This window comes from Coregonus clupeaformis, chromosome 29, assembly GCF_020615455.1.
Source record: "Coregonus clupeaformis isolate EN_2021a chromosome 29, ASM2061545v1, whole genome shotgun sequence".
Taxonomy (NCBI): domain Eukaryota; kingdom Metazoa; phylum Chordata; class Actinopteri; order Salmoniformes; family Salmonidae; genus Coregonus; species Coregonus clupeaformis.
In genome coordinates this window covers 53,856,523-53,866,742 of record NC_059220.1, presented here as the reverse complement: position 1 = coordinate 53,866,742, position 10,220 = coordinate 53,856,523, and positions in this window count along the sequence as shown.

Sequence of the window (10,220 nt, the reverse complement as noted above, 5' to 3'; positions counted from 1 at the left end):
GTGTCGTAGTAAATATATTATGTTATAGCTTGGTCTGACTAAAATCTTGTGCATAACCCATCTTGTGTTGGGCCTTTGGATTTAATACAATGCACAAAGACTTCTATCTTGTCGGCCTTATCAGCAGGTGGCTATGGACAACACCCACGCCATAGGTCTCTCAGTTCTCCCAAACTCACGAGTTATTGCTCTGAGGACATACACACACACACCCCCACACACACACAACACACACACACACACACACACATCATCATTGTTAAACATACACACATACACACACACACACACACATCATCATTGTTAAACATACACACATACACACACACACACACACACACACACACACACACACACACACACACACACACACACACACACACACACACATACACACACGCACACACACACACACACACACACATCATCATTGTTAAGCACACACACACACAAAAACCCCCTTCTCTTAGGCTGAACATCTGAAGACAGAGAACCCGACTCAGAGCCAATGCAATGGAGGTGACCTCGACCAACCATCAGGACCAATCAGAAGATCAGAACTACTAGAATCAACCTACTTTATTTTATTGTATAAAATGTCAGCACACAATGTTTAGGGGCGCGCTCTCAGATATCTCCCTACGAGATTGACGAACGGGTCCGGCACGCTATTTACAGATATCTTTACCTCTGAATAAACTGCCTTATATTATACAATCATCCACCTTGTCCGAAAGTTCTCTACTTGGTCTCCGTTCTCCAGTAAACTTGTGATCATCAACAAACTTGGTAGCAGAGGGTGGTTTTCTAACTCTGAATTCGGTCCATAAAAGTTGATAGAGACAGGAGACAAGTAAGAGACGGATCTGAAAGGACGGTGACCCTATCCGCAGGAGCAGCCGGGAATCCAGCTCGCCTCAGGAAACTGGATCTAGACGGCCGTCAATACAAAGGTAAGCAGAACCTGTTAAAACAAAATCTGCATATTGTATTGTAGGATAAACCCAAATTATGATCAGTAGTACTGGGCGTGAGTATGGATTACTGTGAAATTTATAACATATCTATTATGACTCAAAAGGCACATATGTAAAGATATCTGAATTCTTTAGGTTTTTACTGTTGAAATGTGACTCTAGAGAAGAGTCTAGTTAAGAATTTGGTTCAGAGAGAACCAAATTGAAATAAGAAGAGTCTAGTTACAGAGGTTGTGGTTCACGAGAGACGGACCCTTTTATTTTTTTGCTGTTGATATCTGAAATCTTAGGTTTTTACTGTTGAAATGTGACTCTAAGAGAAGAAGTCTAGTTACAGTGGTTTTTTTTACTGTTGAAATGCGGCTTTCTAGTGAGGAGCCTATTACAGAGGTTTTGGTCCACAAGCGATGGACCTTTTTATTTGATCCACAAGAGAAGGATCTGGTGACTTGATAAAAAGATTCAGATAGTCGGGTTGAGTTAATTCCGTGAGAATCCAAGTCCAGAAAAGGTTCTCCCGACTAGACGCCAGTTGAATGGTTTAAACGACTGGGAGTCTCCTTGAGGAGAATCAAAAAATAAAAATTAAAAATACAAGTTCAGATAGTCGGGCAATTTGGTTGACGTGGCACTCAACTATATGTACTGTGAGGAACTTAAACTGAATTCGTGTGTTGATGCTGATATGTAATGAAAAATTTAATTGTTGAAATGATAACCTGAATGTTGTGTAAGATTGGCCGTTTCATGAGACTAACTAGTTGATAACTTTTAAGAGGACCACCGAGTCCTATTTTGCTTGTTATGTAGCCGCTGCGCTAAAAGCTGACTTGAACTTTTTCCCTCTTGTGGAAGTTGGTATTTCCTTAGTTCCTAAAATTAGATTGGTAATTATTTTGGAGCGCTGAGTTTGTTAATATATTGTTCCAAAAGGGCGATTCTGATACCTTTTGGGAAAATATATAATAACTCGAATACCTGAAAAACAATAATAACTTTTGCAAAATAATTCCCAAAATTAAATTGGTAATTATTTTAGGAGCGCTTGAGTTTGTTAATATATTCTTCCAAAAGGGCGATTCTGATACCTTTTGGGAAAATATATAATAACTCGAATACCTGAAAAACAATAATAACTTTTGCTAAATAATTCCTAAAATTGAATTGATAATTATTTTGGGAGCGCTCGAGTTTGTTAATGTATTGTTCCAAAAGGGCGATTCTGATACCTTTTGGGAAGACACACAATAACTCGAATAACTGAAAAACAATAGTACCTTTGCAAAATAATTCCTAATAATAAATTATTGAAACATTCTTTTGTGTACGAGGGTGGGACATCAGAGATAAGTCTGAGTCAGCGCCAAGAATACATTGCTGGATTTCGCCAGTGACGGGCTAAGTGCACCAAGAAAAAAAAAAAAAAACTGTATAACCATGGCAACCACTACCGTCCCAAAACTCAAAGTTTAATGAATATCTAGATCAAAAAATACAGGATAGAGCGGGAGGGAAAGAACAGTATAAGACAGTGAAGAAAGTGTGGGAGGGAGTGAAACTCAAATGGACACAGGCAGGTTACTTTAGCGGGGGTGCCCCGTCTAAAGGGCAACTCACCTCTATGGAGAAAGAGCTAGGGGGAGGCAGTGAGGGAAGGAACAGAAAGTGAATTGGAAAGGAATAAGTCTCACTTATTCAAGAAGGAAGGGACTAAACACAGAGAGAGAGCAGAGGCTGAGCTAAGGATAGGTACGTGGGCAATTGAGGAAACACGACGGAGCACACCCATACAAGAAACCAGACATGATGGGTGTGGTGATTGAACCCACAACTGAGACAACACCAATAGTGGGGACACAGTCCATGAGTGACATACCAGCGCCCTCAGCACCACTGTATCCGACCCTGCCACAGGAAGCGAAGAGCACACCACCCGCATACACACACACTCCTCCAACTAACCCTTATAACCCATTCCTAAGTCCTGCAGTGGTACAAGCGCCTGTGTTCGTGGTGCAAGGAGGACACCTAGAGGGGAACATGGCACTAAGCGTAGGGCAAGGAGTACTTCACTGTGTGGAAGTCCGAGCCAACAGCGAGCCACAAGGACGAGAGGAGCCACACCCGGCCCGGCGGAACCCAACCCAGACCCAGTCCCACAAGAGGGGGGTTCCAAACCCAGAGTCCTGGTAATGATGACTCCAAACCAACCATCAGATCTATACAGGAAAGGGGGAGCATCTGGCCTAGGACAAGCAACTGCACCCAATCAGCCTAAACCCAGACTCTCAGAATGGTTTGTCGAAAGAGAAAGGGGGAAGTACCCAATCCATGACAGAAGGGGGGTGCAGGGGACAATGAGCTTTGGGGGTCGATAGGGTCTGGCTCATTAAGAAGCTCACGGGGGTCTCAATCCGGGACCAACCAAGTGAGGATGATGAAGGAGAACAAAGGAAGGAAGAAAAAAACCTAAGAGGATGAGTGGGATGCGTGTCAGGGACAGGCGTCACATAACACAACCATAATAGAAGAAGCAGAGAAGGGGAAGACCTGGGCCTTGAAAGGGGTGATGGTGGGGGGAAGTTGTTGACTTGCATGAACCCATCAGAAAATCTGCCAGACTTAGGGAAAGGGGATTGAACTCCCAAATGCCACTTAGACCAACAGCAGACCAACAACATGAAGAATACCAACCCTGGAAGATGACTGACCTGACCGCCCTGATGGATCAGATGCCCAGCCTCCATGGTGGAGCGTCTGCTTGGCTGTTGCAACTTCAAACCCTTACATCTGGGTTTAGGGCTTGCTCTGGCAGACATGAAGGCACTCTTGGCCAGGGCCACAGATCACACCACCATGATGGTACTGACAAGAGAGGCAGGTCTGGAAAAGAGCGGAGGTGTGACGCCACCGGAAGTCTATAGGAACTGTGTTGTGGGAAGTTCTGAGGAGGGCATATCCTACAGAACGAAACCATGCAACACTGACCTCTTTACCATCGGCCCTGGGGAACAGCCAGCTGCCTACCTGGACAGGGCCAAAACCACCTGGAGAACGGTTCATGACGAACCATATGATCACCCGACACCACGTGCAGCATGTGGAAAGAGATGGTGGTGAGCGGGACCCCAAGTGACGTTCGAACCAAACTAAGGGGAACTGTGGGATTAATGGCACTCCCTAGGGCGCAGTTTAACTCCCATGTCCATCATCACATCACCCAATACAATAAAGACAAGGGAGGGGCGGAAACACATGTCCAATCCCTGCAGGTGCAGCTGCTCAAACTACAACTGAAAGAGGCACAGAAGGGAGATAAGCCAAAGAAACAGATGGTGGCTGAAGACCAACCTGACATTTCTCATATAATTGAAAAACTGTCTCACAAATGATACAAACACAACAGCCGCCTCCAACAACACTCCCAACGATCGCAATGGTGCCTCAGCCATACTATCAAGCACCAACTCCACCATATCAGCCACCGGTGGCACCATACCAGACTCAATGGGGACAGCCAAGGCCACAAGGTAATAGGGGCCTGTTACAATTGTCATCAATATGGCCACTCTGTCAGATGGTGTCCATTACCACCTAGTCCGCAACAGCAACACTGGCTGGCAAACAGGGGTAGAGGTTATGCCTTCAGATCAAGAGGAGGCCCAAGACCGATGTACCAGCCACATGCTGCCCTACCAGCATATAACCACCCACAACAAGACCCAAACCAACAGCCTAACCAGCAGCCAGCTCCTACCTTCCAGGGCATGTCAGACGAATATCCTCCCTGGCCCTGAAGCTGCCCACCACCACAGAACGGGAATGGGGGTCAGCATTTTCCACTTCATACTGAACCAACTGTCATGTGTGAAGTGGAGGGAGTTACCCACCAATTTCTGGTAGATACAGGATGTACGTACTCTGCCATAAGATCTCGTCAACCACTCTCTTCGGAATCAATACAGGTGGTGGGGGTATCAGGAACACCCGAAGCACAAAACAAGACCATACCATTGCTCTTCCAATGGGGCCCTTCCAATTTGAAGCATCAATTCCTATATTGTCCCAACTGTCCAATCAACCTATTGGGAAGGGACCTATTGTGCAAACTGAAATGTTCAATCTACCTTACCGAAAAGGGTGTGGAGGTTTCCATTGATCCCATTACCTCCACACCAGTTCATCCAGTTAGGTGCTGATGCTACCCATCATCCCAACCCCAGTGCTCTCCCTGACCCAAGAAATATACTGGTTGAAGTGCATCGAATCCGGCCAAGGAACCCCTGAGGTTCAATTCAAGTTCAACCAGCTGAGACAACTCATTTACACATTTCACCCATACAAGACTCCCTCAAGCTGAAATCCACTGTACACTTAATGTGACTGATAATGATGTCAACCCATATACCGATGACTGGGATGAAAACATGATGCACCTGACACCAACAATCAGATGTTGTACCATAGTGTGTGGACAAGAAGGAGTGGCGCTCCGGTTATCCTACCTTCCCATTTGAAATCCTGGTACCTACTGGGCGAAGAATCTGCTCCCCATGTTACACTGGCAGTTGGAAACGGTTTTGAAGCAAGGAGCCTTGGGCCTATGATCAGAAGAGCATCCAAACTCCAGTGGGAACCCACCCAAACTCCAGGAATAACCAAAGCCACCACTGAGAACATGTGGAGGTTTATGACAGTTGACACAGAGGAACATTGCCTTCCTGAACGTTTGACTCTCCCAAGACACCATGGTAAACCTTACACAGACCACCCTCATCACAAGCACTGCTTTCCACCATTGATGAAGGCATATGGACACACACCCCATTTGATGTTGGACAACTACAGGTGGAACCAGTCACCATCACCTTACTCAACCCTGATCAAATTCCTATCTACCGAACACAGTACCGTCTGAAACCTGAACAGACCAGGGGATCAAACCAACCATAGATGGGTTGTTGGGAGCTCGTGTCATATATCGCACTGTGTCTCCATGGAACACACCAATCTTACCAGTCTTGAAAACAGGAGGCGAAACATACCGGATGGTACAAGACTTCCGAGCAGTGAACGACGTGCACTGCACCCATTGACCTACCTGTCCCTGACCCTCACATTACACTGAGTAATCTCTCACCAAAACACCAATACTTCACCGTTGTGGATCTGGCTAATGCCTTCTTCAGCATTCCACTGGATGAGGCTTCACAGCCTCTCTTTGCCTTCACATATGAACATCAACAGTATACGTATTCGGTTCTTCCACAGGGTTACAGGTGTTCTCCCGGAATCTTCAATCATATCCTAAAGACACACCTGACTGAATTGAAAATCCCTGAAGGAGTGATACTCATCCAATATGTAGACGACCTTTGCTGGGGGGCTCCCACATCTGATCTCTGTCTACAAATGACAAAAACCCTACTTGACTTCTTGGCTGTCAAAGGCTACAAGGTCAAAATGAGCAAAGTCCAGTCCTGTCGCAGAACTGTCCTTTTCCTTGGCAGAGAAATCTCAGGAGAAGGTGCTGGTCTCTCGAAATCCCACCGAGATTCCATACTCCATCATCCACGTCCCATCACAGTGTCAGGCATGTTGTCCTTCCTGGGGTTGACAGGGTACAGCCGTACCCACATCCCTGACTACACATCCAGGACTGAACCACTGAGAGAAATAGTGAGAGAAGCAGGACCAAGAAACTTACACTCCTCACTTACCTGGACACCTGAAGCATCAACAGCGTTTGCTCTCCTAAAACCGATCTCTCGGTGGCAGCAGCTCTGACAGCACCCGACTACAAAACAAATTTCATCTTGATGTTTCTGAAAAGGAGGGGTTCACTTCTTCCATCCTTTTTCAGAAACAAGAGGGGGGAGAGAAGAGTACTGATGTATCATTCCTCTAAGTTGGACCATATTGAAGCAGGTCAGACAACATGTTCCAGGTACGTGGCTGCAGTGGCAAAAGCTATTGAAAAAACCGCCCACCTGGTAATGTGCCACAAATTGGAAATCCATACGCACCATGGGGTTGCAGCATATCTGATGAGCAAGGAATTCACGTTCAGCTGAAAGAAAGAACAAAATCCAGAATAAATGCACCCAATCACACATTACTTTTGTCAACACCGACAAAAACATGGCAGACGCACTCAATGCAGAAGAAGGGTTGGCACACTCCTGCGAAGAGAGGGCGGCACAGGAACTGAAACTGCGACCAGACTTGGGAAACGAACCCCTTACCAATCCTGATCTATGGTTGTACACCGATGGATGCTGCTATAGAGGAGAAGAAGGGAACATAGCAGCATATGCAGTGGTACAGCAGCTCCCGGACGGTCACACGTGACCCTGGAATCGAGACATCATCCCACAACCTGCCTCAGCCCAACTAGCTGAGATCATTGGTTTGACTCAAGCCCCTGGAAAAGGCTGAAGGAAAGACTGTGAACATCTACACTGACTCAGCATATGCTCATGGAGCAGTCCATACAGATGGACCACAATGGGTCAGACGTAACTTCACCACAACAGGAAACCTTCCGATCAAACACAAGGCACAAATGGAGAGACTGATAAAAGCAGTCTCACTACCTGAGCAGGTGGCCATCATGAAGTGCAAAGGACATCAGCAACTCAAGAACAAAGTCAGCGAGGGAAATGACGCAGCTGACAAAGCAGCCAAGAAAGCTGGGGCTACACTCCAAGACAGATGGTGCTGCAGACTCAACCAGCTAGAACAGAACTCACAGACCAACACATAAAGGAACTACAATTCACAGCGGGCCCGTATGAGCACTCGGTATGGGGACAGATGGGAGCCACCAAAGGACCTGATGAACTTTGGAGATGCCATGACGGCAGGTTGGTGGGCCCCAGCTAATCTCTGCCCCGAGCTGATACGTGAGGCTCATGGGCCCACCCATGAAGGGAAACTCAAAACTTTACAGAAGGTTTCCCATATTTGGTGGCACCCACACATTAAGGACATGACAGACTTGTTTTGTGATGAGTGCAGCATTTGTGGCAGCCACAACCCAAAGAAACCTTTCCAAACACCCATGGGTTCATACCCAGTACCTAATGCATGTTTTCAGGACATTAGCATAGATTACACTGACATGGGGGCTGATAATGTAACTAATGGGAAAAGGTACTTATTGGTAATGGTAGATCGATTCTCCAAATGGGTTGAGGCAATACCAACAGCACATGAGGATGCTAGGTCAGTTATTAAGTGGCTGCAGACTGAACTCATACCAAGGTATGGGGTTCCAAGACAAATTCGATCCGACAACGGGTCCCATTTCAGTAACCAACACCTGAGACAGGTGGAGGAGAGGTTCGGCATTGTGTACAAGTTTGGGTCTGTGTACGGCCGCAATCTCAGGGCCTCGTGGAACACGCCAATCAAACTTTGAAGGCTAAGATAGCCAAGGTATGTGCAGGTTCAAAGTTGACGTGGGTTGAAGCTCTGCCCCTGGCGTTGATGGCCATGAGAGCCTCTCCAGGAGCAGGCACCCATCTCTCTCCACATGAGATTATGACTGGTAGAGTCATGCCTGGTCCACCAAGGAGGGAGGTCATATGCCCGCCCTTGATGTACAACAAATTGTAATGTCTGAATATGTGAGAAAAACTAACGGAACTCTCTGCAGCTCTCTCCAAACAGATTCACAAGGTCCAAGAGGGGGAGCTGACGGGAGATCCGGCGCTGCTGAAGGTAAAAGTTGGCGACTGGGTAAGGATCAAGGTTCACAAGAGAAAGTGGCAAGATCCCAGGTGGACTGGACCGTGACGAAGTGAAGGAGGTTACTTCACACTCAGTCCAGGTCAAAGGTAAATCAGGCGCACCTTGGCACCACTTGGACACATTGTACACCAGCACCAACTCCTTTCCAGAACCCTGACTGAAGTCAGAAGTGATTTAATCACATTAAATTCGGATCAAATTCTTGATACCAACACTATCTGAATATGTGGAGGAGACTCCCATCTTCAGATACTGGAGGGGGAAAGACAGAGGAGGGACAGACCACCATGGGAGAGACTGGGGTGCTCTGCTCCACTCCTTGTTTTGCTGATTGTAACTATTGGGGTTACTCTAGGAATCATACTCGGTCAGTACAGCACATGACACAGACACCCATTACACCCACTAGTAAACCTAACGACACATTCAATGCCACAACCATACGTCCGACCAACCTGCACTCCGACACATTGAGCCCAGATCAGAAATGTAAGCCACAGCCACCACGTAAATAAACGACAAGTTGTCTCTAACACCCTTTCCTGTAGGCCCAGACAATTGTATAGAAGCACCACATTATGTATACCCTTTAATGTTACCACTACTGCGACAGTGCCGTGGGTAGACTTCAGAAAACTGACCTACTACCGTGACTGGGACTGGTATATGACAGTGGGGGACACCCCATAGCGATTGGACTTGGACAAACTTGGTATGTGAGACTAATTATGACTGGTCCAGTTGCACCTCTACTACATTAGGAAAACAATGGAGGAAACTCTTGACTTTGACAAAAACTCTAAAGGACTCAAATGTACTATCTATCCTGGTATTGCATTAGGCTGCGGACTTTAGACTTGCTCCTTATGTAAGCTGTACCACTGCACCAGTCCATTGGAAGGTTCGAATTTGTCATATTAATAACACAAAAGCACATGCTATTAATGAAAATGGTAATAAGAATAATTCTATTATTTTACTTACCACTCCACCTACTTTGGATGATGCAATCCTGACCGCTACAGGTGTCTCTGGCCTTTTAACAACTGGCTCTTGTTGACTGAGGAAGCGGCAAAGGTGACTCATCAGAGTTGTGTGGTTTGTATGGGGGGCACGGCCATTGCTTCGCATTATCCCTGCCGCCATTACGCCAGAATGCTTCCTGTCTGTCATGAAACATGACAACCCTTCCGCCAATTGTACACTATGGGACGTAGTTCATCCCTTGGTTACAAAGCAACTAAGAAACCAATTTTTTTCCTATCAGGTGGCTAGAGCTAACTTTACCTGTGTTAATCTCACGAAAGGTCTACCATTGTTGGGTATGGTACCTGTTGGATGGTGTCGGGTTTATCTATACGCCTAATGCTGAGTTTAAACCTGTTTCCAGGGCTGATGTCTGGTGGTGGTGTGGGAGGCGTTCATCTGTTTGATGGACTGCCTGGAAATGCCACAGGCACCTGTGCACTAGTCTCTCTTTTGCTACCA